At 40.5% G+C, this 27975-nt stretch overlaps 1 protein-coding gene and 1 long non-coding RNA gene across 14 annotated transcripts in view; one reads left to right on the top strand and one right to left on the bottom strand.

The window, feature by feature from the left end:
- LOC146497447 (receptor-type tyrosine-protein phosphatase F) overlaps positions 1-17708 on the bottom strand; it is a 162425-nt gene extending 144717 nt beyond the window's left edge. For 4 of the 13 annotated variants that reach the window (XM_085142115.1, XM_085142120.1, XM_085142121.1 and 1 more), the window contains exon 1: positions 17105-17707. The gene's annotated coding sequence lies outside the window, so the exon portion shown is untranslated. Of the gene's footprint in view, positions 1-17104 lie in introns of all 13 variants that reach the window. The other 9 variants (XM_085142112.1, XM_085142118.1, XM_085142114.1 and 6 more) reach the window with 5 other exon arrangements.
- LOC146497448 (uncharacterized) lies at positions 1839-15066 on the top strand. The gene is made up of 2 exons (XR_014870973.1): positions 1839-5107; positions 5265-15066. It is a non-coding gene; the product is annotated as an uncharacterized LOC146497448 (long non-coding RNA).
- Positions 17709-27975: the final 10267 nt, after the last annotated feature.

Here is a 27975-nt window from a genome sequence, read left to right as displayed (position 1 = left end):
AAGCCAGTGCATGTCCAGGCCCGTCTGAAGTTTGCCAGAGAGCACATGGATGATACAGCAGAGGATTGGGAGAATGTCATGTGGTCAGATGAAACCAAAGTAGAACTTTTTGGTATAAACTCAACTCGTCGTGTTTGGAGGAAGAAGAATACTGAGTTGCATCCCAAGAACACCATACCTACTGTGAACAGTGTTGGGGAGTAACGGAATACATGTACCGCCGTTACGTATTTAAAATACAAAATATGAGTAACTATATTCCGTTACAGTTACCGTTTAAAAAGGTGGTATTTAGAATACAATTACTTTGTTGAAATAAATGGATTACACGGCGGTACTTCCCTGTTTCATATTGTGGCGGGTCAGGCCTGTTTGGGTTTTGTTTGACAGCTACGTTCTGTTGTTCCAGGCGGCAGCGTTACGGTTGCCATGGTTACAGGGTGACGCTCTCTCTCTGCGTGTTTCCTGGGTGAGAGAGCGACTTTTTGTTATTGTTGTTGTGCTAAGCTAACAGGCAGAATGCTACAGGTATAGCTCTAAAGAATGTAGCATCATAGGCAGTGTAGTCCGTGCTGCAGGGAGAATGGACTGCCATACACGTTATGTGTCTGTGAGCGAGGGAGGGAGAAAAAGGAAAAGTACGAGCTGTCATCGAGCAAAAACGGGAGCTGGAAGCATGTAAATATAATAATAACCACTGCAGCCAAGAAGAGAGCCTGACGAGCCCAGTTGTAAGTAAGCTATTAAGACTCGACTGTACACCGTGTTCGTGTTTTTCTCTGAAACAATAAGTCCCGTTGGAGCAGCCTTTCAACGCCTCTCTCTGTCTCTCGCTAGCAAAGTTGACCCAGACAACAAAGTAAAGCTAGTTTTCGGCTACGAGCCCGACACGGAACCCATATTAGTCAGAGGTCCCTTTACTACGGTTCGGAGCCGCGAACCTTCAGTAACAGTAATAAATCACAGCAATAGTACATTCATGTAGTTGTAAACAGCATGATAATATATTAAGTAATCCAAAGTATTCAGAATACGTTACTCTCATTGAGTAACGTAACGGAATACGTTACAGAATACATTTTGGGGCATGTATTCTGTATTCTGTAATGGAATACATTTTAAAAGTAACCTTCCCAACACTGACTGTGAAGCATGGGGGTGGAAACATCATGCTATGGGGCTGTTTTTCTGCCAAGGGGACAGGACGACTGATCCGTGTTAAGGACAGAATGAATGGGGCCAAGTATCGTGAGATTTTGAGCCAAAACCTCCTTCCATCAGTGAGAACTTTGAAGATGAAACGAGGCTGGGTCTTCCAACATGACAATGATCCAAAACACACCGCCCGGGCAACAAAGGAGTGGCTCCGTAAGAAGCATTTGAAAGTCCTGGAGTGGCCTAGCCAGTCTCCAGACCTCAACCCCATAGAAAATCTGTGGCGGGAGTTGAAAGTCCGTGTTGCTCGGCGACAGCCCCAAAACATCACTGCTCTTGAGAAGATCTGCATGGAGGAATGGGCCAAAATACCAGCTACTGTGTGTGCAAACCTGGTAAAGACCTATAGTAAACGTTTGACCTCTGTTATTGCCAACAAAGGTTATGTTACAAAGTATTGAGTTGTATTTTTGTTATTGACCAAATACTTATTTTCCACCCTGATTTACGAATAAATTCTTTACAAATCCTACCATGTGAATTCATGGATTTTTTTTTCACATTCTGTCTCTCACAGTTGAAGTGTACCTCTGGTGCAAATTACTGACCTCTGTCATCATTTTAAGTGGGGGAACTTGCACAATCGGTGGCTGACTAAATACTTTTTTGCCCCACTGTATATACAACAAACACTATCCAGACACTTGTTAATATTTGCAAATTAATTATTAAAAGGTAATGATAATCATAGCTCATTAAAACAAAACTATAGAGCCATCAAATACATCTAAAACAAACACTGATCTTAATTTACACCCACCTGAAGCTGCCCGTGAACTTTGTAGCATTATATAAGAGACCTGACATATCTGATTGGAATAATCCCAACGCCAGAGGGCTGGTGCACGGATAATAAAGTAACAGGCACAAGGACTAACATGGGCTAATATGGTTCATTAAAAATTTCCATCTCCGGCTGTAAAGAACATTATCACTTTGACCAGTGAAAATGGCAGCACTAACATGTGGATTCATTTTATTTTACATGATGCAAAAAAAATAACCTTACCAAGATATTTACCAACAATGCGACACTGTCCAAAATATAAGTCAGAACAATTCTAAAAGTTGTGCGTCATTTCAGAGAACCTAATTATGATAACTTTGACCAAACTGTGGCTACCATATTTGCTGCTTTCTATCAATATCATGCAACGGTTTTCTCCTGAAAGAGTCATTTAGAACTCCAATTATTTTTTCAATTAAAATAATCTTACTCATTTCCCAACTTTCTACTTTGATGTTTGTTTGTTTGGTTGTGGTACCTCAGCAGATAAAGTATGCCTGAACATTACTTTCAGATTAGATCAAAGTGGCTCAGCTTTGTGCAGGTACAAAAGCGTAGATAAGACCTGAAACAAGCAAATGTGAGAAATACCTTTTTTCTGGGTTATGAAGCTTCATAATAGTGGATGTCTTGTTATTCAGTACTTGCCTTAGCCTCATTTTTGATCATTTTTAGAACAAAGATTTAAGGCATGGTGTCATGCTAGTAACTACGCTCTGTGAAAAGGCAAGAATAAAATATTGGGAAAAAAAAGGTTGTAAAGACTGTTGAAATATTGCATCGGGCTTTCTTAAATCAAACATTTATGATTTTCTCAATCGTTGAGAAGAAAAGATAACAAAAACTTTAACAGCTTTTCTTTATTTTCATTGAGTCAGACTTTATTTTCATTGAGCATGTCTCATGCTTTTCACTTCAAACCCCATCTCGTAAGCTTTGTATGGGTGGGCAATGACGCTTGCCTCTATCACTTCAGAGCTTCATACATGAAAAGCAATCACAAACAGCACTATCAATCTACTTTCCCCATTTACTTTGAAAATACTCAGTGAAGACATAGCAGAGTGATATCCATGGGGAAAATGCACTTTTCAGCTAAACATTACCTTTGCCTTTCTTTATCCGAAAGCACCACTCTCAGTGATGGGGCCGAACAACAGTAAGCTAATCAAAGAGTTAGAAAGTGGTCGGAATACTTATTTGTCTGAAATGATAGCCTGCCTGACAACTATATATTTAAAACAAAACAAACAAACAAACAAATACGTATCAGATGTGTAGAAAATGGACTCTACTGGTCTGTGCCGAAAAGGCAAATTAGTGTCTTTTTTCCTCAACAGACACACTTTCAGGTTAAAGAAGAAAATCAACACTAAAAAAATAAGAACTGAGAAAAAAAATGCTTGTATGGAGAGAATTTACTTTAAGAGTATTTCATCAAACAAGTGTTGAACAAACAAACATGACAAAATTTGATGTTAAGCACTCAACTTCCTTCATCCACTGTCATTTATTTTACACTTGAGGCCAGCTACTCATAAGCTTCAGTGCTTTAATGGGGCTCTCAATGGTCTGTTGTAACGCTAACGATCTCCACACAGTCAAGATACACTGAACTCTGTCTTTCTATCTAAGGGTAGTATTTAATCACAGTTTTATTGTTCCGAGTCAGGGGGCTTAGCTCAATGGGACCAAACGAGCATTCTCAACATTCAGCATCACCAGGTAGCTAGAACTACAGTTGGTGGCTTCTCATGTCTTTATCTTCCTTTTACATAAAAAATGAACTTGTTTTAATATAATAACGTAGTCTTATCTTATCAGTTGATAATGTTTTCTTAAAAATACTGGAAAATAAGTTAAAAAGTTCCCTAGCTTGGCCCATATTACACGAAACGAGCTAGCTCCGAAACCTACACACCAAAGCCAGGGAAGGGCAGAAAAACAAGCTAATCAACATGCAGACACAGGAAGCCAAGTGAGCCAGAGTCAAGCTGCCAAGCCGCCAGATAAAGATCTGTCTGACACGGGGACCTTTTAAATAATCCACTTGTAAGTACACCATTTACAAACTTTAACAACCTGCTTGGAAAAGCTGGTTTTCTGATGAGGGGCTGGGGGTGCAGGAGAAGATACATAATAGCTTGGACAAACATCATGCGGAGACTTCTAACACAGAGAGACTTTAAATGTCACTCATTAAAATCCAGAGTTACTGCTGCTGATCCTCCACTGAATTCCAGAGGCTCATCTAAGAGACAAGATTTGAGCTCACATTTTGCCTTCCCTTGGATCTTACGTAAGAATGGTGAGACAGAGCTAGGAATCTTCTAAAAGGGGTTTGCTGCAACGCTACAAGCAGGTGATGTTGGCTAAAACATTCACTGTCAGTTTGCATTTTAGACGTTTCACAAACTAAGTCATATCTAGTTTGTGTAACCTTATTTGTAATATTTCTGGTTCTGCCGGTCCCTACAATTCTATAAGAAAAGGCTAAATGCAATCACAAGAAAGGACATGTTTGATGTCGTTATGACCTTCAAATACAATCCGCCTGTTCATACGCAGTCCTTGTTTACCTGACAATGTGACTAATGCCCCTTTGCGTGTTAAGCATGAGACAATTTCTAGATGTTACATAGGAAACAGCATGGGAATCAGAGAGGGGAGTGCCTGACTTAATAGAGACTAGAGAATCCTGAGCTCTTCCGAGAGGCACGGTGATGTTGTTTGCCACATTAATTGCTTTGTGACAATTGAAGGCTTTAAATAAATGGGCACCATTTCAAGGAACTCAAGCTTTTCCAAACATTTTCAGATTATGCCGTCTTATCTCAAGCACTGTATGCAATATTACCTGGCTGGAACAAATTCAGAGCTGCCAAGAGGATCCAAAGATCAGACATGGAAATACAACTTATTAGGATGGGAAACACTCAAAGAAAATTCTTAAGACTAAGCTGTCCAGAGAAGCTTAACTGCACTGTTTCACACTATTTCTGAAAGAGGAGCTCTATCTTCGATTCAAGATAAAAAGGAATAATTTTTTTTCGGAGGCAATTTCTATTTCTTTGACAGTGGTTCCAACTTCAACTCAAGGATAAGGTTCATATCTGTATATACGCTTTGACAAAGAAAGATAAAGGTGGAAAACTGCTTATCCTTGGGCTGACATTAAGAACTACAGACTACTTATTCTGCTCTGATGTCATAAATTTACTTCTGTTTCTTTTTTCGTCTGCTGAAAACTTCACAACTGCAGATTGAACGCAGTGAACTGGGCGAGGTGTAAGTATACTTGCATTTCTGTGCGCATGTTTAGGCATGCGGTGGTAGTAGGGGCTCATACTTATGCTGGGAATGAGAGCCAAGCCATTCAGTGCATCTTGAGCTATAAATCAGCCTTGGTCAACCTGGCCAAGAGCATTTTCAAACCCATTTGCAGAAGATAATGCCAGCTATTCCTCCCAGCCCCAGGGACAGAAGAGCTAGCCTCATGAATCATTGCCCTTTTAGTGGAGCTGTAACATGGATCTCACCTTGCTAAGTCCATAGGGTCCTCTTGACTCTTCCTGGTAGGCACAAACAAAGGGTGTCAGTAAAGTAAAATGTTTGAGCTATGACTAAAAAAAATCCAAAAAATTAAGTTATAAATCATAATGACTCAGAGCTGACGAAAACCAGGTTAAAAGAAAGAACAGACCCTCCACTGCAAATTAGTATGCAGGATAGGAATACAATACTACAGAATACCAAAAAGAATTTAAAAAAAAAACAAATAATGATAATAAGTAAGATAGTCAACAGTAAAAGTAAGACAAACATCCTAATTGTCCATAACTATTACCATCAGTGAATCTGTATGTTTTTCTCTGTTATTACAATGAAACACCATCGACTGAGTGATGCCACAATAACAGGATATTGGATTTTGAAAGTTGTGAAAGTGAATGGTGTACTCTGCTGTAGTTGTTTCTTGGCACTGGCACTGGCTTACTAATATAAGCCTAAAAGGGATGTCTAACAAAGGTCTTGTTCAACAGCACACAGGTATTTTTTTTTCTTCCAAAACACTGCTTGTTCTATGTCTGTCATTCACATGCAAATGCAGTTTTAGGTCATAGACCTTTGGGAAAACTCCTTCCAGGTCAAATATGTTCAGAAACTCTTGTAGCGTTGACATGAAAACATAAAACTTTTTTCTAGGCTGCTAATCATCAAGAGACATTAAAAAAAAAAAAAGGGGGAAAAAAAAGGAAAAACACAGAACATGTAAATGTGGACTAAGATATATCTATTCCTGTGAAATAGACATATACTGTTTACGTATACGTCACTTTTTCCTGAGGGAAACTTTGCAACTTGCTCTAAGACAAATTTGTTCAAGTTAATTTAATCAAAATCATTTTTGTAGTAGTAAAATAATTGTTTCCAAAAAGATTGTGGATTAGCTTAAATAAACAATTTGACTACACTATTATTTTATAACACTTTTAAATTTGCAACTGGCAATATCTCATTAAAGTCAGGTTCAAAGAAATTGCCAAGTTTTAATGCCATCATTAAATGCAAACTAGCTCAATTCTCAGGTGTATCTATGAAGACTAAGAATGCCTTAGCCTTCTTCTTGTAAGGGTTTACTATTTTATTCTTGCAAGAATCCAAAATTTCCAAGAATTAAAACTAAGATTGAAAACAAAGTCACGTTTGTTGATCCAGTGCACGTAGTCATCAGTGATCAGGGACTTTACATCCCTCTAGGGAACAGTTTGGGTTTTTTTTTTTTATATTTTTGTAGTTTGTCTTGTATAATAGCGTATATGTTGTGTACGATATTAAATACAGTTCTAAGTTAAAGCAAAAATCTATCTAGCAATAAAAGCTGAAAATTAGCTCCAGCTTTAATACTATGATATGCTGTATTTTGCATTTTATGCTTGTGTATTTGTCACTATAAAAAGAAACATAAAAAAATTAGTAAATAAATATTTATTTATTTGGAAGATCTACCACACCCATGAATGTGCGGTAATGGAAAATAACCTTTAGACCTTGTTGAAATGGAAAGCAGTCTTTTATCCAATGTCCATAGACATTAAATCTACAATAAATTCCATTTAGTACCAACAGAGCCAAATGAGTTCCCCTCCCTCCACCACCTAAACCACTCTGTAACCTCATGCTGTGATATTCCATTACTTTCTGACTACAGTTAGGAAAATTCGACAGGATTTCAGCTGTGCACTGCAGTGTGTAACCTTGAAATGTACTTATTGTGAGTCTGATGAATGTTGGTTATGTGCACCTATACACGGGGCCATTTATATTATCATAGCCCATATTTATATATAAATGGGGTCCAGGAAACAACTTATCATGTTGGTCACTGCAAAGATATTCCATTAAAAGCAAGTTCAAAAGTCTCAGTGCTTCTCCATTCCCTCTTACTTTTACTTCACTGCAGAGAGATGGGAGTGAAACACTAAAACAAATCCCTCAAGGAAAGTATCAGACACTACAGCTTTATCTGTTGGCAATTTTTAAAATGCAATTTAAAAATTTTAATTTTTTTTTTTTTTTTTTAATAATATCAGAGAAGTTGGACTTACAATAAAGAAAAGCATATGGTTATTTACTATTAATGTTAAGGTTGATGGGAATGAGTCCCATTTGCTCTGGACTAGGCATTTTGAAGCCTAATGTTCATTACCATTTTGGACACTGCCAAGTTAATATTTTGGAGTTAGTGCTAAGTTACAGACTGATAAAATACTAGAATTTCCTTCATTAAAACTGGAGCACACTCCTAGGACAGTCTGTACCACACAGCAAAGGTATTACAAATATTGGTCCATCGAAATGCTCCACAAGAACCAACAACACAGACTCCAGTTGAGTGACTTGTAAAGTGATATCTGAAGGGGGGGAAACCAAAAAGGTTTTTCAGACCAAAACATAAAACCCCCAACAAAAAAAACCCTATGCTATGTAGAGTTGGGCATTTTAACATAAGAGTCTTTGGTGAGTACTTTACGATTGTTGCTTTTAGAGCCAGCTTCAAGTGGCCACTGAAGGAACTTCATTTCCACATTGGCTTTACAGCAGATTTTGTTGTTTAGTGTAAAACTACCTCCACACGTACATGAGTATTTTTGAAAATGCAGCTTTTTCTATGTGTTTGAGCCTTTCATTCACATGTCAATGGCATTTTGGATAAGTGAAAACTAAGACTTCTAAGGTTTTGCGAGGGCACAAAACCCTGCTTACTCTTTCACTCTCAGGCTTCTAGACTTCTGATTGGCCAACATTTCTACGCGGTTAGGATTTGGCGCATTCTTAACAGTGTTTGACTTCATTTTTTGCATTTACATATGGACAGAGATATTTTTTTAAATCTGCGTGTGTGGACCAGATTTAAAAAAAAAAACCCAAAAACGGTAAAATCTCTGTTTTCAAAAATACCCGTGTACGTGAGGACTAAATGTACAAAATTTTGCAGGTTCATCCCCCTGTTGTGATTGTTGTGGCCATCTTGTTATCTTACTCAAATAACATCCTAAAGGAATCAAACTATCATAAAAGTATATAAATAAAAAAAAGAATAACCATTCACATATGTATGTGATTGTTATCACCTGTTTAACGCCAGAGACCCTAAAGACATAGATGCTATCCTTTATACTCTGAATATATAAAATACTTTACACATTTCAGTATTTCACAAGTACAAGTTAGAGACCTGATGGCACATTATTGACAGCCTCATATTATTAGGTTTTTTGGGGGGTTTGTGCAATGCACGACTAGCTGTGGGAAAAGTCCTCGTTTAAGCATTGCTCAGTCCTTAATTCATTTACTGAATTATTTCATTACATGGCTTTATTGGAGTCACTTGTCTTCACTTGTGTCACAACACTAGCTGTCCCAACCGTCTCACTCGAAGGAAAGGCCAAAAGTCAAGATGAGATTTAGACAGCACATAATTTAGTCTCTTTGTTGTAGCTTGATTGCTTTTGTATTCTTTGTGATTTATTTGAAGTGGATATTTCTATTTCAAATGAAGTGTTGGGTCTGTTCAGCTTTTATAAACTCTGACAAGCCTTCCTGCAAAACGTAGGAGACAAAAATCTTCAGACTCACATTACAAAATCCAGTTTATTTCTCAGTGTGCCATTTTTATTTGCTGCTCTTAGTTATTCACTGCTTCACCGTGAGCTGCAGTGTGACACGATGACATGCTGTCAACACTAATGGTTGTTGATGGCATCAAGGCTCTGTCAGGAGGACACAATAGGTGCTCAGAGCCAAGGCCCTTGGTAGCCCTCCACAGACAAAGAGCTGTCATCTCTGTCCCTCACTGCCAAAGAGCCCCACCCCCACTCCCTAAAATCCTATCCATCTGCCATATCAGCGGGGCAGACTGAGTGCAAGGCATGCACTTTTCTTCCATTAACTGTTGTGTTTTAGCATGACCAGTTAGTGCCAACGAGGGCTCATGTGTCACAATTCACTTGCCACAACCATCTCAAGGTCAGTTACTCAGTTTGTGTGTGAAAAAAATGTTTGTCTTGTCTTGACACAATTTCCATATTGCCAAGCCTCTAAAAACCAAACCAACTGCGAGACTTCAACTGCTTTTACAGCGTCTGTACGCTAAAAGGAATTTGACGAGTGTCCTCTCGTCATACTGATTTCTTACTCTTTTTCGGAAGATTTTTGCACCTTAAAGAGCGCCCAGAATCCGTGTCCTCGTATAACCATATTCTCACGAAAGCTGGTAATGGACTGGACAGTTATTCCCTTGAGCAAAGGAGCTTTTGGGGGGAAAAAAGAAAGCTGGAGTGTACTAACATCCATCTAAAGAAAGAACGCATGCGCGATAAAACTTGCAAAGTCATGATTCTTAACATAACTGGAAAATTGCATTATGACTGTCAAATGTTTCCCATTATCACTTAGGCAACTATGCTGCAACATGTCAATGGAGAACAGTAAAGCACTAAATGAAAGATGGGCATGTTCCCTATTTTTCTAAGGATAATTTACCCAGTGTTAGTGTAGGGCAATATTTCTGAAAATCGAGAAGTCAAACCGTGTTTAGGGTGAAAAACTAGCTCGTTGTGAACTGCACTCGGTGCTTAATCTATGTATGTGACATTTAAATCAGCTTGATAAGACAGCTGACTGTTTGACCTTCATGTTAATGTTCTGCATCAATTCAGGTACCAATCTGTGTGTTTGTGAGACTATGTGAGTCAGTGTGCCCTAATTAGACGAGAAGCTGAAAAGAATAGGTAGTCAATGACAAGCGCAACGAATGACACCAGCCGCTGAACCGCTGCTCCATCCATTTGTCCCCATCCAGCATTTGTCTAAAATGAAAGAGTGCGTCATCTGCAGACTTCTGCTGACTGGGCAGATGAACGGCCAAGGCACTGAGGCCTTAGACGTGCGTTGCATGTTCCTGTCAACGCCCCGGTACGTTTACCAGTACACAGGATGGGATAATACCGTCTACAGTGGCAAGGCCCGAGCCTGAGCATCCACAAAACTGATGTTAACGTCTCCTTCGAAAGAAGTAATAACCCACGAGCGGCAAGTGTAGAGGACATGAAGCTATTTGGACTCTAATTCATAATTCATAAAATTCACAGTTGGATTTGATGCATTACAGTGGCATTATAATTTCATATGTTTTCAACACTGCAAAAATAAGGTCTGCCTGAGGACGAGTCTCATGTTTCCATTTTCAATTTACTATGATACCATCTTTATGAAGGCATAAAACAACAGTATTCGAGAGCACAAAGTGTAACAATGGAGTTTAGGCTCTGCGAGAGGTCTCTCAGTGGGATGATACAAAAACAAAAGCCGCCACATACAATGCAACAAAAACATTCTCACGTAGTGCCAAACCACGAGACATCGCTTCAGATGAACAACCATATCACTGCTGTTGAACAGATACTGAGTAAATTGCATGGTCAACAGCCTGATTTATCACATGTACCAGAGCACTGGTACATGCCGCACTGAGTTATGCTACATTGTACAACGTGTTGCTACAACAGGATTTATATGCTATAATTTAGCAAGCAGAAAAGCAGAAAATATTTTTTTTCTTTTGAGAACACAGAGGCAGTGATATTCAGTGTATTTCAGTTAGTCATTTCTAAGCCACTTTTCCATGGATATATTATCGTAACTTAACTTATTGTATAAGTACTTACGACATTGTACTGTATATTTTTTTCCAAGCCATCAGCAGCATCGTCATCAGTAGGCCCCAAACTCATTATTATTGATAATTCTCTACTAAGAATCACATTCCTCTTAATAAAAGGCAAAAATAAACACAATGCCATCATTAAGAACAAATCCCATGATCCTGATCTTTCTTTTTTGCTTAATTGAAAAGAAAATATACAAAATAGCAGGAATGCTGACAAAAAAAAATAAAACAGTTACTAAACTCAAGACACCCCACTTCTGTGTGTTTTGGTGGTTACGGGTTTTAATTAGATGGCCTTTTGAGAATGCAGAGCCATCTGGGACTGTCTGAGATCACAGGGACAGCAGATGAATAGCAACAGTTTCTACATCTCACTGTAGACTTTGTTATGCATACCAATGGGCAGCTAACTGCACATTGTGTGTATGATGTTCCACAGATGTCCAGAGTTTCCGTTTCTCACGTCAGAAAATTTGTTAACAGGAAAAAAAAGAGGCGGTGATGTTCTGGGCTCTCGGGATTTTAAATCTTCAAAAGTTCTTCAAAAGTTGCATCAAAAACCCTTTTAAAGACAGTATTTAATTAGAATGCAGCAAATGCCAACTGTTTTCACTGATGGTGGCATCTTTGCTTTAACATATGTTAAAATATCCAGCTTTTATTATATATTTTTAAACAAAAGTAAGATACAGCAACACTAACCCAACTTATAAAGCAACAATAAAGCCCTACTCCACCAGAGTCATTGGCCTCAGCTGACAGGTTTGTGAAATTACTGCAGCTTTTCTTGAGTTCTTGTCATAAATAGAGGCAATAACAGATCACTGATATCCTCAAGGCTGAGCCATCAAATTCCAGCATTCTTCACTCATTAGTCTTGGAACTTTTCTCTGAAAACTCGCTTTTTCTTGCTCTTCAGTGACACTTTAACTGTGGAACGAGTCAATTTGTGCTTCAAAGTAAAAACTCAATCGACGCTGCTTGGTCCATTTAAATAATAGCGATGTTTTATGTATACACAAGTGCAAGTCAAGGTGCATACATGTCCATAGGTCTCCACAAACAAATTGGACCATGGCTCTAATTCACTCTCAGCAGCTAGAGAGAAAAGCTTTACCACTTAGGGAAAAGGCTGCCTAATCAAAAGCAGATGGACCCCCTATATCTCCGACTGCCTAAATGAAAACAGACAGAACTGATTAACCTAACATATGACCTTTCAATGTCATCTGTATTCACTACTTCACTCAGTAGCACTCACATAGTTTGAAGTAAAAAAAAACAAACCACACAAGGAATGGATAAAAAAAAGGGGGGCATATGGTAGAGCAGGCCATTTTTAGCCCCTGTGTCTGTTTCCACTTTTCCAAATGCAGAGGTGCCCTGTAAAACATTGGTGTAAATGGTTTATAATGCCACCAGTGGACTCTGCTGATTGAAACCAGGTCTACCATTTCAGTCAAATTGCTCCTACATTACCCTTGCAGACAGAGTAGTAAATCATTCTTTGCCTCTATGCTGCTGACGTTAAGGAACAGGCATTGTTAAAAATCCACCATGCGTGCTACTAAGAGCACCCTGTCTCTATGTGGGGATGGGATGCTAAAAAGGACAATAGCTGCTGCTTGCAGCATCCCCACAGATGCAACGGCAACATATCCTGATCCCCTAGGCGGAAAAATCAGCACACCTCATATGTGCATGTGAATCTGAACCCTTATACCTACAGTTACTGGCCTGATTTGCAGCTCTGATTGTAAACTTTAGCTTACAGACAAACAAATTCTGTGCCAGAAACACATCACAACCAGTTTGAACCAGTTTGAGTGGTTAAAAAAAAAAAGTTTTGGTTTTTCTGTGCCAACGCCCTGACAGTGGGCCAGTGAGGCATCTCAGAACACTTATAATCCCCTATAAACCTGAGAAATGCTGATCCCGCCCACCACAGACCAACGCACTATGGGCAAAACCTCTCATTAGAACTTCGGGGCCCTGAAATTACCAAGATTTTACCCATACTGAAAGCATGAGAAAGCATCGGCGGGGAGAGGGCTGTGCCGAGTGGTTTTTCAGTGTGTGGCCACAGAGGAGCTGGAGCTCCTTAACAGTGCCATTCAGCCCAGCCCCTGCCAGGGAGTACCGGCATATGAGGGAGCTGAGGCAGATGCTCTGGCTACTAGCCCCAAACCAGGCCTGCTAGGAAATACCCTACACGAGAATACACAGATCACCACAAAGGCCAAAGATGTACTGAGGCCAACAAACACAACAAATCAACAACATGAAAAGGAAAGTAAATCCTCAGTGAAAAACCTCATTTTTCACTCAAATATTTTAAAAGCAGGTTAGAGTATCGTTACTTTTATTTTGTGTGTGTGTCCTTGCTAAATTAATTGTGACATCTTTCCACCATTTAAAGGAATACCTAAAACCTGAAACTATCATGTTGATAATGATTGCCTACAGGCCTGCTTTAGATGTATAGAAATGCCATTATTTGTAAAAAATCAAATTTTTTGTTTTTTTCCAGGCTTTGTGTGTGTGTGTGTGTGTGTGGAGGAGGGGGTAAATCCAATCACTCCCTTATCTTTTTCAACTTAAATCTTTGCATTTTCCTGTTTTGTGTTGTTTATTTGCTTGTTTTCGATTAATACAAATGCCTGAGTATCACACCCGAGGAAGTGACATCCTAGGTATTCCAATCTTTAAAAGGAAAGTGGATTTTTCTTCAGACCTGGATGAAACCTCCTTGGGTGGGCACCAAAACTTCCTCTGCAGTATAAACCTAAATTCCCTTGCTAGAAAAGAAAGTGAGTGTCAGCTTAAATCAGCAGCAAGCCAGCCGATTCAGATTACCAGCACATCGATCGGTGCATCGCTACCACTGAATGCAAGATGTCCCCCTCATCACAAAAGCCCATTCTCATCAGCAATGCGAGCTTCAAGTTTCTGGACAACACTGTATATTTCCCAGTGGACAAGGATTATCTTCCAAACTCGATGCGATGTCACAAATCCTGTTCTCAGAATTTGGGTTTAAAATGGCTTACCAAAGTGTATCTAAAAACACACACTTAGGCAAGCTGTGCAGGTATATTAATGACTGTACAAGTATTGCAATATTTTGTAAATAAAAATTTTATTCATTTATTTATAGATACTCTTATTTTGAAAGCTCAGTTGCTACTAGCCATTTAGCCCTGGCCCTTCCTGTCTAATGTTTTCCCTCTGAGAGATCGCTGTTGTGATGGTCCTCAATGTCATTCAGCAACCTTCCACCATCTCTGACTGCATCTGCCAACTGTAGCTCTTGTTCTGCTCTGAAGCTAAACGGTCATTCTGAAGTAGAACCTGCAGCAGGTGGGAAACACCTGTTGTTGCTGCTACGCTGAACTTGCTGACGCTGGAGAGCAGGACAGAAGTCATTGTTTCTACCTGCAGTTCCAGACAATTAAGATGAAGTCAGTTCAAATGATGTGAGAACGACTGGAGGAGAACCAGCAAAGTAATGATCTCTTATCCTTTACATACCTCAAACCCCATCTAATTCTGTGGGAAACACTGCAGAACACATCTTTGTCTACAGTGCAGTTCAAGCTGACCAAAAGTATCTTAACCAAAGCAGTTTTCTTAGCTGATGTTTTTTGATCTGTTTAATATCTGCTCTGAAAACTGTAGAATAAAACAATGAATTTTAATCAGCAAAGAAATTAGCAAAGAGCTGATTGACCTCAGTAATAAGAACTACTTAATTTCAGTGTGCACAATGACGTCACCTCCAAAGGGCCTAGGATATTTTCCTGCACAGGCTCCTGACACACACACACACACACACACACAGAAAAAATCCAAAACAAAACAAGCAAGCAATGGTGGCCCAGACTATAATCCTACGGCAATCACAGTCAAATAAGTCACGTCTTTTCTTGATGGGGGGGGGGGGGGTTAAATTAAGCCTAATGGCTTGTGGGAGTGTGTCAGCATTCAAACAAACATATACCATGGTCAAAAATACAAACACACTTCACTGAAAGCGTTAAAAAGATATAGATTCATTCTGCAATAGCTTTCACAGCTTGCAAAAAAATAGAGTAAACAGGAAAATGAGCCAGTATAAACACAGCAAAAAACCCTCTAACTTCCTTACAATCTATCCAAAGCAATTTGAAGAAAATCTTAACGCTCCAGCTCTGTCAACACACGCTTAATTGATAACATGTCTGTCCACCAGAATAATTCGGAAACATGGAGCCAAACAGAAGCACCATCAGAATCACCTAATTTGGGAAAGCAATGACATCCAAGTTTGACAAATCCGTATGTTTGCTGGTAAAATAATCTATATGCATAAGCCACACACCATCTATAGGACAGCTCACTACAAATGTGGAATAGAAATACACCGTGTCACTTTTTTTTCAGCTGGCAGTTAGAAACCCAAACATGCAGCAGGGCCCAGGATTTAGTTGCAGAGAGCCTCTGATGCAATTCCAAGAAACTAACTCACCCTGTATCATCCTGTTACAGTGTGGCTCGTGGTTAGCTCTCCTCATTGTGTCTGTGACAGCTTTAAACGGATTCGTGTATTGATAAAGCACGGCCATGAGCCCACTTCAGCATATAACCAACCCTGCAAAATTGCTTCCAATCCTTTCTTTAAATAAACCCAACCGGGGCGAGGGATTGATGCAATGCTGAGGAATCTTTCTGTATATCCACCCAGTGAAAAACCAATTCACATCTGTTCACGATCTGAACTGGCCTCTAGGTTATCAGATGATGTGGCGCACCTGCAAATTGTAAACGCTGTCATAAAAATTGCTCTACAATTAAAGTCTATCATGAAGGGCTGGTGATGAAATCTATTCTTTTTCTTGCCAGAGCTGCAAGGAGCAGTTTCTTGACATGAAACCTTCCTCTGCAGCCAGTGCTGCAGCAAGTGTGAGGGATGAGACACACATGACAGGAGCCTCTGCAACTGATGGGCATACAAGGACTCACCGACCTGTCTGATAATGATAAATAAAGACAGAGCAAAGATTTTATATGCCAGAGGGGGGGTGAGGACTCACCGACGTGCCCGCGCACTCATGCACGCTCGCACGAAGTGAAAAAGCCAGGTCTGGAGACAGCTAGGACCTCCGGGCAAATCGTTCTTTAATGTAATGATCAAAATGGGATCAAAATCACCGCATCGCAATTACACACCCTGCGAAAAACAAGGAATGAAAGAAGAAAGAAAAACAGGGTGACGATGGGCTCGCACCCCAAAGACCACCACTGCTCCCCCCGTTTATTCTTTCATTAGTAATTGTCTACAGATTTTCAGCATGGTTGAAGATTTCGGTCCTGCGAAGACTCCTGCTCACTGAAAAGTGCATGCAATCTATGAAATGCGCAGGTTTGCGCTTACAAAAAAAGAAAAGGAAAAAATGAGATTAATATTCCACCTCATCTTTTTCCCTTTTACCTACATCTGAGTGGATAGCTTTCTTTATGAACTGAGAGGCAGGATATTTCTTGGACCGTCTCTCAAGCGGACCACATATTAGTCGCTCTCATTCGGCACTGAAATAAAAGTTGCTGTTAGCTATACATTTAGAGTTAGCATGTATAAAACAGCAACAAACTGTGTGCGTGGCTGTCTGAGGTTAGTCGGAGCCCCATTTTTTCCCCCAGACGGAACGACAGCAGTTCACGTTGTGCACCTTTAATGTCATTTTTTCTAAGTGTTTCCACTTTTAACAAACAAATTCGTGAGCGTTTGAACAATAAAAAGAATCCGCAAGTTATGCAACTTAACGGCACTGCTAAAAGCCGCGTCTCAAGTTCAATGGGGGACATTTAGACAGAGATAACGGTGCACTTACTGAATCTCCTCTTTGTCACCGCCGTTGGCATTTCTCTCCGTCTCTCTACCACAACGTTTAGTCCCGGTTTGAGTTTGTAGCGAGCACAACAATCCACTTCATGTAATTAACAGCCACAAAACGGGAGTTAGAACCAGCCCAAGGAGTAAAAGAAGAGAAGGAGGGGGGGAAAGATACGAGTCCAGTGCGAGAGGAACACGAGGTCCTATCCCGGTCAGCCGACCGGGGTCGTGGATACTGGATCTATTCGTGGCAGCTCCTGCGTCTCGCCGCTAACGGGTTAACGTCAGCTTTAAGTGCTCAGTGTCGCTGCATGCATGTGAGAAAAAAAAACCCGAGACGATAAGAAATGAGACTTCTTCTCTTTTGTGTGAATTTTCTTCTCTGGCAAGTTAATTAGTAAGCACAAGTCTGCGCACAGTCTCCCCCCCCACAGAAGGAGCTGTGGAAGGTAGGGAGTTGTTACGTCTCTCCCTTCACAGTCACGCTTCTTTCTGCCCCCGTGGAGAAAACACATACAGGTCGGTCAGCAGGATTTTCGGATTCACTCGGCTGCACTCGCTTCTGTGTCCATTCATCTCTGTTCCTGAAGTCCTGTAGCCTCTGAAGGCACGCACTAGACACAGGGGGCTCTCAAAACAGTCATTTTGAATATCTCTATTTACACTATAAGCAACTGCTATGGAAGACAAGGCATTTTTCTGCAACGAATACGCGAATTCGGAAGTTAATTATGGTTCAGAAGGCAAACACAGAGTCCTTACATTAAACTGTCTACTAACTGCTGCAACGAGCAAAGTCGTGAATTCCTACCGAGAATAGAAAATTTACTATTAAGTACTGCCCTACTCTTCAGCTAATAAAATGCATCTGCATCCTCAAACCTCATCCTTGATCTCACCTTGTGAAGGCTTTGTACAAAGGTACAATATATATATATATATGAATATAATTTATAAGTGCTAAGCAACTTTGTAGCTCTTTCACCACTAGCTGAAATTGTTTGTTTTTTTTAAAAGGCAACCTTGGGAGACAAGAACAAGAAAAATTCCCCACTGTGCAGTGACACCCAAGCATGTTAACAAGTTTTCTTTGACAACAAATACTGCACTGATTTTAAAGCAATCCACAATTATTTTTAAGAAAGATTTGCAGACTGACTTTGTGCTCTGCAATCCTTGTATATTACGCTATAATTTTTATTTCTGATGGTGATCACTTTAATTCTGGACTTGGAATCCACTTTAATTGTAACCCACTGGCAATCTGTTGGGACCAACAGAATTCACGGGGACAGAGAATGGGCTCTGCTTACAGTGCAGCCTGGCTGTTAGTGCATGAGCACTCAAGCGACACAGCTGAACGTGCAGGTCACGGATACTGTCACCCCCAGTAATGAGGACCTGAATATCTTCAGGGTTCTGACAACCCATCTACTCCGCCTTCTAACCTTACCATGATCAATCGTTTGCTTGGCAGAACCCCTGCTGTACTGCAGCTCCAAGCTATCTGCCACACCTTCCTAATAACTGGTGCAAATGACGTTTACACAAGGTTTTACCCTGCCATAAATGTCTCTTGCAATTGGGCAATCAAGCAGGTCCTGAGTTCACCACACACACAGAGGCTCACGTATATATTCACCTCTACTTCAACAAAATGACTTGCTACCTGACCTCTGAGTGATTGAAAGGGAATTCTGTTCCTTTTGGCTGACAAATGATAATCACGGTCTAATGCATTGTTCCAGGAATAGAATCTTGTTGCACAAATAAGAGGCTGAGCCAGCTTTATTACACTCTAAAGGAGGCCATTGTTTTGACACAACAACCTTCAGTATGTAGGTGCCACAGAAAGTGGTGCATGTGTCCAATAACGCCATTACATATCTCTGGTGGCCAAAACCAGGTCTGTTTTTCAGTTTTAGACATCTCTCGTGGACAGTGTTAGAGACCTATAAACAATCTTTGTTTGTCAAGGTCAAAGAACATGTCTAGTGGTGTGTGTGTGTGTGTTTTTTCAGCAGTACTGCTAAAGAGTTCTAAAAGAGCAACTATATTTTGTCCTTCCAAACATTTGCTTAGCAGTACAGTTTTGTACTGTGATGCTCTTACCATATAAATACATTTTAACTCAAACAGGTTTGAGTAGAACATCTTCCATTTTTTGCACATGTGTGCAAATGTTATAATTATTAAGGGCTAATGTACATCACAGAACCTTAAAACCATTTTTTTTCAGTCAACTGAACAATTACTTTCATCCTAGTACTGGAACGAACTCCCCCGTCTAAACTTCTTTCTCTTCATAATTATTGCTGTGATTTGAAGTTGATTGGTAGCTAAATTAGTGCAAATCAAAAAGTGTCTGAGGTACCATATCAGCCTTAAACCACAACACAGCTAGGAGGAAGATTCATACAGTACATGGATCCCTTTATCAGTTGTTCCTCTTTATTAAATTTTTATTGAACTCTGTGGGGAAATTAGTCAAGAGAAATTACTTGTAAAGAAATTAATTTCTATCTAGAAGACCCTCAGTTGGCACTTGATGGTTTTGAGGCTGACTTAATAGTTGTACAAAAATAGAATATGGACTATGACTAAATGTAAACTGAACACAAGGATTTGACACAGGACTAATATTAACGTGAGACTTCTAAGAAGAAATAGTGTTACTTACCTCTTTTGGCATGTTAATTTACTCATGCTTTGGATTTTTTAAGTGACTAAAACAAATGCATTCTGTGTAGATTAGGGAGGTTTTATTAATCCCAGAAGCAAATGGGAAATTTTCTGATTTGATATTAAAAAAGGGATTTTCTTTAACTAATAACATTGTCAGTCAAGACACTGACAATAAAAAGAGGCTGGCTTCTGCTGGAGAATTATCTAAAGTATTTCTCAAGATTCACTATGAACTACTTCAAGAGACACTGAAGTTCTTTGAGTGGCCCTCACTGTTCCTTTACTTGAGAATCACTGATGTGGGTAGAGCTTATGCATGTTGTATGCACAAGGAGTTCCACAGTGGGTAAAAAAATGTCCATATGAAGGGTTAAAAATAATATTAAAAGAATTCTGCATCAGGTTTTGGTACTTTTACCCAGAAATGTTTACTGATGAGACTGATCAGAGGCATTATTGTGACGCAGCCAAACACAAACTCCCCCAATCCTAACATCTTAATCTCATTCAGACTCTGCATACATATACTTGTCCATACGAGAGTCTGCTTAACTTCTCTGCTCTATTTTCTTATCTATGCTGCAATTAGAATTAAATTGGCTTTTTACGATAAAATATAGATGTTAATTATTTCAAAATTCATTGAGAAAATTGTTCCCCATAAGAGACTGTTACATTATTACCACAATCCCCCCAGGAAAGTGATACATATGATCGGATTTGGTTCTGTCCTGGTTCATAAAAGTTCTCCGTTAAATATTCTTAAAATGAAATCGACATCTCCCTGCACTTGTTTGGATGTTTCCATAATAATAAAATTCAGATTTGACTCCTAATACTAACTGTTTCAATACGTGGTGGATAGACCATTTTCGAAATATTTCCAATGCAGGCATAATTTTTGCATCCTACGCTTGTCTATTGGAACTGGATGTAGTACAATATGTGTCTATTTAACTTATTATATGTATTACCGCAGCTGACGCATCCTAATGAAAACATGTTTTGGATAAGAGCTGAGAAATAATGATAGAAAGACCTAACGCAAACTCCATATAGCAGGATACTTTTATCTTATAGCTGTTGTACAATTAACGCAGGATTCAATGAGGCAGGAAAACAGTTAATGGAAGTTAATGATGAGAACACACAGAGTTCTTGTATCATTAACCAACATGCAGTCAAACATGTTAATGATTGTGTTTACTATCCCTGCAGTCAGAGAGAATAAAGACCCAAACTTAGATACTTACCTTTGCATCTCATTCAAAAGGAAAAGGAAACTGGTAATGAGAATGTGGTTAAATGTGGTTTCATTAGCAATTTTAGACAGGAAATGCATGTGTGACACACACGAATTAGCAGAAAGGATTCCCACTGTGTATATTTCTAGTTAACCCAAAGACACAGGAAAATAGCTCTTCCAATATATCTAAGAAAACATTCTATTAGTCAGGATTTTAATGTTGATAATACAACGTGATCCACTAAACAGCATGTAAATGTACACCTCCGAAGCCATGAGAGAGAGCTGTGAATGATTTGAAATACTCCTCTTCTTCAAAGACTGGAACCATAAGAAACACACAGCAGCGTTTTCACAGAAGTTATATTTATAAGGCGAAATGCAGAGAAACGAAGAGGAAGAGACAGTGCCGGCAAGAGACAGAGAGTGGTGGGTTGGAATTGGATGAAGGACGCATAAGCTCTCATTGAGTTGGCAACGGTGAAAAGAGCCCTTGGTTATTGAAAAAAGAAGAAATCAAAGGCAGAAAATTCCTGCAGAGGGATGGGGGCAGAGAAACAAGCCTGTCCTCCTCTTCTTTGTTTTTTTTTCCCCTTCCTTTTTTCCCAGTGTGGTTAGAGTAGTTAGCCACTCAGCAATAGAAGAGAGATGCATGGCAGCCAGCAGGTTGGCAAGGCCCTTAAGCATAAGGATCTAAGAAGGAATAGGAGGCGACACAGCACAAATTGTTTTCTATTCTGCAATGTGGAGGATTTTGCTGAGTGTTGAACACTGCTGAAAACAGTGACACTATTTGCCTTTTTGCAGTGCAGCACTTCCTACGGCGGCAAACGTGCCATCTTATATGATGACATAATTACTCATTAAATGTTAAACATCTACAAGACGTGAGCGAAAACGCGACATTCTGCTTGGTGTGAGTCCTATGTAGCTTCCACTATACTGACAGTGCACTGACAGTGCATACATATGTAAGGACGCCGGCAGCAAGGTCAGGCGTGCTTCATGATGGCTCAGGAATAGACTGTAGCTTTTTACGGGGGAGGTCATTTTGTTGTAGCCAGCTGTTAGCTGTTACAGATGCGAATCGGTTGTGATGGATGTGATGGAGAGACATTATTTCTTTGTTACTTCCTGCCATCTCAGTCAGCGTTTTCCCTCCAGCAGATTGGGTTCCACAAACCGGCCCTTGCAGGCCATCGCTGGGGGAATCTGCTGTTTCAACCATCCAGAGCATCCCATCAGACAAATGGATAATAGCTAGTTAATTTTTAATTCCTGAGATGCAAGAGAGACACACTCTTTCACGGCTGGAAGGAGAGCTAATGGGCCCGGATTAGGTATCACGGACGGATATCTGGGAACGGCCCCTTGGGAATGATGTGGGTCTCTCCATTGAACACCATTAAGAGTCCTGAAGTAAGGCAGAAAGCCTCTCAAAGACACACTGTCCAGCTATTGACCTTTTGGCAGCACAATGGAGGTCCTCGCTGAAGAGATATTGAGTGGATGCTGAGAATGGTTCATTAAACCATGGTGAGAGTAAAAACATGGCCGCTGATAAGGTCTGTACCCAGTCTAACACAGTCAGACATAGATTTCTGTTTCCCACTAAACAAGTTCCCCGTCCCACCAAGAGAGCTCAAAATGCAGCATCTGCATGGTCAAACAACAGCCGGTTCATTGCGAGGCGGCAATTGGCTTTCACCGCTGAAAAAACCCTGCTGGGGTCATCAATGTATTCACACAAGACAAATACAGAAGATCGAGACTGTAATAGGTTGTCTGGCTAAGTGCACATCAAGCTGCTCCCTGGACAGATAGATTCAAACACCTAAGCCATGTTTTCTTTGATGACCTAAAATAATTTCCTTGCTTTCAGTAGAATTGGCAGTGATGATTGTTTTTATTGACTTAGATGTTCCATTAGGGGAGGAGATGCTTGGGTAAATGGCTCCTGACAGCAGCACAGAGCAGGCTGATGATGCCCCATCACTAGACCTCACACTAGGGTTATTAACTGGCCGCCACTGCAGCAGAGCACCAGCGCTTCCATGACAGTGATGCATACATGGACAAAATCAATGCTGTCCTCATTTTCATCCAGCAGAGCAGGGATGACATTAGATTGCTGAAGATGGGGATGACGGTGTTTTGAGATTAACGACAGCCAACTGAACCTAGATGACAGTGGCACATACATTCTGCATTGTTTACAGCGACGGTGTTGATTTTGAAGGGAGCTCAGATTGCTACACTGTTTTACTCAATGACATAAAAGGCTTGAAAACATCTAATTAGGTGAACATTTTACCAGAGGAAATAATGTAATTATATAACAGCTCTTTTTACGGTGATGGAAGGAGAGTGAAAAATGCATCAACAGAAAATCTTCTAAGACTGCACAAAGTGTTGTTTTTTTTTATTTGATTCCTGTGCTGCTTACTGTTTTTAATGAATCGATGAGGCAGTTAAAAAAAATGCTTGTCACAGAGCCCAAGGTGAAAAAGCTTGTTTTGCCCAAAAAGCAAAAAGATATTCAATTACCAGTGTTAAAAAACTGAAGCAAGTGGATCTTCTGTCTTTTTTTCTGGATAAATAACAAAACAACACACTGGGGATTTGTACCCGTATCTTAACAACTTCTTTTTCAGCACAGCGTTATTCAGAAACCTAAAAAGTAGGGGAAAAAATATGAATTTAAAATACTTTGTAAAAATCTGGTGGTTAAGACCACTGCCATTTCACATCAGCATTTCCGCTGTAAATCAACATGCTGAGTAGAGTGTTTACCACCTCATCCTGTCAGCTGAACTCAACTTGAGAAAACAGACATGCAGGTGCGGCGCAGTGAGTGACAGGTCGCATAGATGTTCACATTGGGAAACATGCGTAGACGCGCACACAGAAACACACACGTGAACATGCGCCTTGTCAGCATTTCTGAATTTGCACAAACACACAGAGCTCGGTGCTGTCACACCATGAACACCTGTGTGTGGCGTCATTACTGCCTGTGGTACCAGATAGAGCCGTGCTGTCACACAGGAATGATTAGAGCCTCCCTTTATAATCTCCCCCCTCTGTCCTTTCTCCACACATCATTACAGTAATACACCAAGCTCTATTACCCCTCAGCATCCTGTCAATGCCCCGCAGCTACTTCCTCCCTCCAGCCTCTGAGGCAGGCCTCAGAGGGGTGATGATGATGGTGGGTTAAGGAAGGATCCAGGGTCCCTGCAGCATGGCAGCTTTAATTTCACGCTTTGTTAATGTCCCCATTGCAAGTGCTTGTCCTGCCCGATGCCCTCCACAGCCCCAACCAGGGCCGCATCCGTCCTGGCTGCCCTCTGGCCGGCTCAAGGACTGCACCCGGCAGACACAACAGGAATTCTTCTTCCCTTTTTTCCTTTTTTTTTTTTTTTTGCAGTACGACTGTCACCCATTTCTTGAAAATCTCTCCCTCACAACCTCCGCCCTTGCTTATACCTTTATCTTATTCTCTCCCCGTTGTGCACTCTGTCACTGTCTGTTTCACTCTCGACCGCCCCCTCTCCCATTCCCTCCGACCCGCGTCGATTATCTATCTCTCTTCTATTGCGGTCTCTTTCTCGTTCGCAGCCTTCCTCTCTCTGGTAAACAGCTCTTTTCTCAGCTCAGCCCACTCTCTGCCCATTCACTGTATCTTCCAAGTGTTCTCTCACTTCACCTCAATTGCTTCTCTTCATCTCGTTCCCTCTTTCTGTCCCATTATCTTCTCCTTTAATTCAGACACACTCTGCTTTCATTTAGGTTTGCTCAGTGTCTCAGTTCAGACGAATACGTCTCATTGCATCCCACCCCCGCTCCTTCCCTCTGTGTCTCCGTCCTTAAGCCTGCATTTACACACCATACCATCTGTATTTGCTAGGCACTGAGAGGTTGCGAATCATCATTCTGTCAACCTGCTCCTTCTGCATGAGTCGGCAGCCACTTTCAGGCGTCCCTAAAAATGCCACCATAAGCACAAACTTGTTGAACCATAGTTTCAGAGTCAGCTTAAATACTTCACTAAAGGGGGTGAAACAAAGGCCTTCAATCTGCTGCTCAAAAACAGTGTCCTTCCCCATCTTTTTCTTTCACTATTATTTTTTACATTGTTTATCACACTGCCCTATCATTCTAGTACTAGACTATAGCTTCAACATTAATAGACTCTATTAACAGACATTAATAGTGCCACAAAGTCGTCTATAAACATCAGTAATCATACCTGATTTAAATTTAAGCCATCTCCTCTTAAAGGTTGTGTCGTTGTGCAACTCTGGACCAGTTCCAGCTTAGATCTCTCTGCAAGTCGTGTTCTGACTATGTTTGTGTGCGCTCTGTGATTTTATTGTGCACCTGAAGCCCCGGCAAGCCGGCGAATAAACATCACCTTTTGTGTCAAAGAGACCTAAATTTCACAAGTGACATCTGTCTTGAGTATCTAAGAGAGGATTTGGTACATTTGTTGTGTGGTACATTTGGTGTGACATGTAGTCATGGCAGATGGCTGCCCCTCCCAGAGCCTAGTTCTGCCGGAAGTTTTTACCTGTTAAAAGGGAGATTTTCCTTCCCACTATTGCAAAAGTGCTTGCTCATCGGGGGGCCATTGTAATTACCTTGTAGATTAACTTTTAAACTTTGGTATAAATGGTAATATTGTTATTGGTATTAGTGGCTACTTTTCAGTGGGATTAGTGACACAGGAAAACAATCCATCCATGCATTTTCTTCCACTCATCCAATTCAGGCTCGCAGTGGGGCTCGAGCCTGTCCCAGCTGTCACAAGGTGAGAAGCAGGGTACACCCCGGACAGGTGGCCAATCTGTCACAGGGCATTCACATCTATGGGCAATTTAGAATCACAATTAACCTAACCCCACTAACTGCATTTGTTTGAAATGTAGTAGGAAGTAAAAGTAGCTGGAGAACCCAAGCAGACAACCATGCAAACTCTACACAGAAAGGCCCAGACTGAATACAAACCCATGACCTTCTTACTGTGAGAACACCGTGCTCACAGCGTGCCGTTACACCCATTACTGCTGCCGTAAAGAAACCGCCAGGTTAACTGGACTTATTTGGCAAAGAAAAGAGGAAAATGCAAGTAAAACTGTTAACCAAAGAACCCACTGAACACAACAGCAAATTGAAGATCAATTTCAGAGACAGCAAGAGACGGGTGGGCCTCTTATTGATTGTTATTCTCTGTACTTTTTTTCCTCCTCCCCTTTCTTTTGTATCTGTTTCCTTATTAGTAGAGCATCTCTACCAGATACGCAGGTAGCGCAAAAAGAGTGAATAATGAAATGAAGGTCCCTTGAAAAGAAAGCGGTTGGAAAAAAAGCACTTTTTGTAAAGAGGTGTCTTGTTTCCCAGACAAGAGGGAGGAGGTAACAGAACCTCTTTGTGGGTGAGGACATGGGGTCTCCTGTGGGAGGGCATTGATCGGAGGTGAAGCACTGAGGAAAAAGGGAGCACCTATCAGATTCTACCCACACATAGAAATACGCACTTGCTCCACACACATACACACTCACACATATCCATTATACACACACTCGTATTGGCATAAAAGTCAAGCTGCAAACTTTTTCTTGTGCTCAACACCCCCTTTTACACACACACACATATACACAGCACCAGAGCTAGACACCAATACTTATCAGTGTCAGACAAAAATCTATTCATTAGTCTTTGAGAAGAATATTTTTTAACCACAGGCTACACTTGAACAAACACACCTAATGCTACAAGTTAGCAACAAGTTGCAACAATTTTTGATTATTGTCGATTTCCAAATCGTCCTGCCACACAATAGCTCACAGTTTTAGCTTGTGCTAATGGTTTGGCAGAAGCAGTTGAGCAATTAACACCACAATGATTGTTTGTCTCTAAATTTGACTTCCCTCTCTAAGCTTAATCATGAAAAATGGAATGACACTGGCCCACAGAACGGAAGCCAGAGTTAGTGTTGAGTTCTCTCTAAGCCGCTTGTTGCTAGGTAACCGGGATTTATCAGCCCCCTCTACTATTTTTTATTGTACTTTTTTTTTTTTTTTTTTAACTTTTATTGCATGTCTTAAGTTGGTACATCCTACAATTGCTACAAGGCCTGTTCCACATTCGGAATATTGTCTTTTGTAGTTATTGTAACACATGCCAGATAGAGCTTAATACCTCGGGCTGTGGTGCTGTGACACATCAATACTTAATCTTGCATTATACTTGTCTTAGATGATACTCTGCATGACTGTCTTCGTGTCTGTGTGTGTTTGCCTGCATGTGTGTGCACTGTAGACAGACTCCAATCCCTCACGTGAATCAGCGAGCAGGCAGTTTTTATCTCTGCAACGCTGTGGAAAATAATATCGTTTTTGCAGAGCATTACAACATCAACATCCTCACCGAGTTTATCAGTTTTCTACTATTTATATTGATACACCCAGAGATGCTCCTGCAGCTAAGATATATGGCATGAAGTATGGCCTTGTCCACGGTGAGAAGGTACTGAACGCTATTTTGTGATGAGATGGGGACTGGGCCAAGGTGACCCTTCAGTAATATATGGGCTGCGGCTGCCAAGGCCTCCCAGGAAGGTATTTGTCATCAGTGTCCCCCAAGTGTAAGGTTACCAGCAAATCAGGTTATCAGTCTACTGTTTTTGGCAGGAATGGCACAAAAACACAGATTATCTTTCCAATATGGCTCAGCACAGCGAAAAAACAGACACAGATACACACACGCACGCACACACACAGCAACAAAACACACACGCACACCATTTAAGGAAGCTCTACTGGTGTACACTATCTTCACTCTCCAACCTCTAACCCTCAAACTCAGTGCCAGGCCTTAACCTTTACCTTAATAAGCAACCTAGTACAATACCTTCCACAGCAATTACTTGATTG

The sequence above is a fragment of the Neolamprologus multifasciatus genome, chromosome 18 (assembly GCF_963576455.1).
Source record: "Neolamprologus multifasciatus chromosome 18, fNeoMul1.2, whole genome shotgun sequence".
In the NCBI taxonomy this organism is placed as follows: Eukaryota; Metazoa; Chordata; class Actinopteri; order Cichliformes; family Cichlidae; genus Neolamprologus; species Neolamprologus multifasciatus.
The sequence above is the reverse complement of the archived record's forward strand: the minus strand, read 5'-3'. Positions and strand labels throughout refer to the sequence as shown.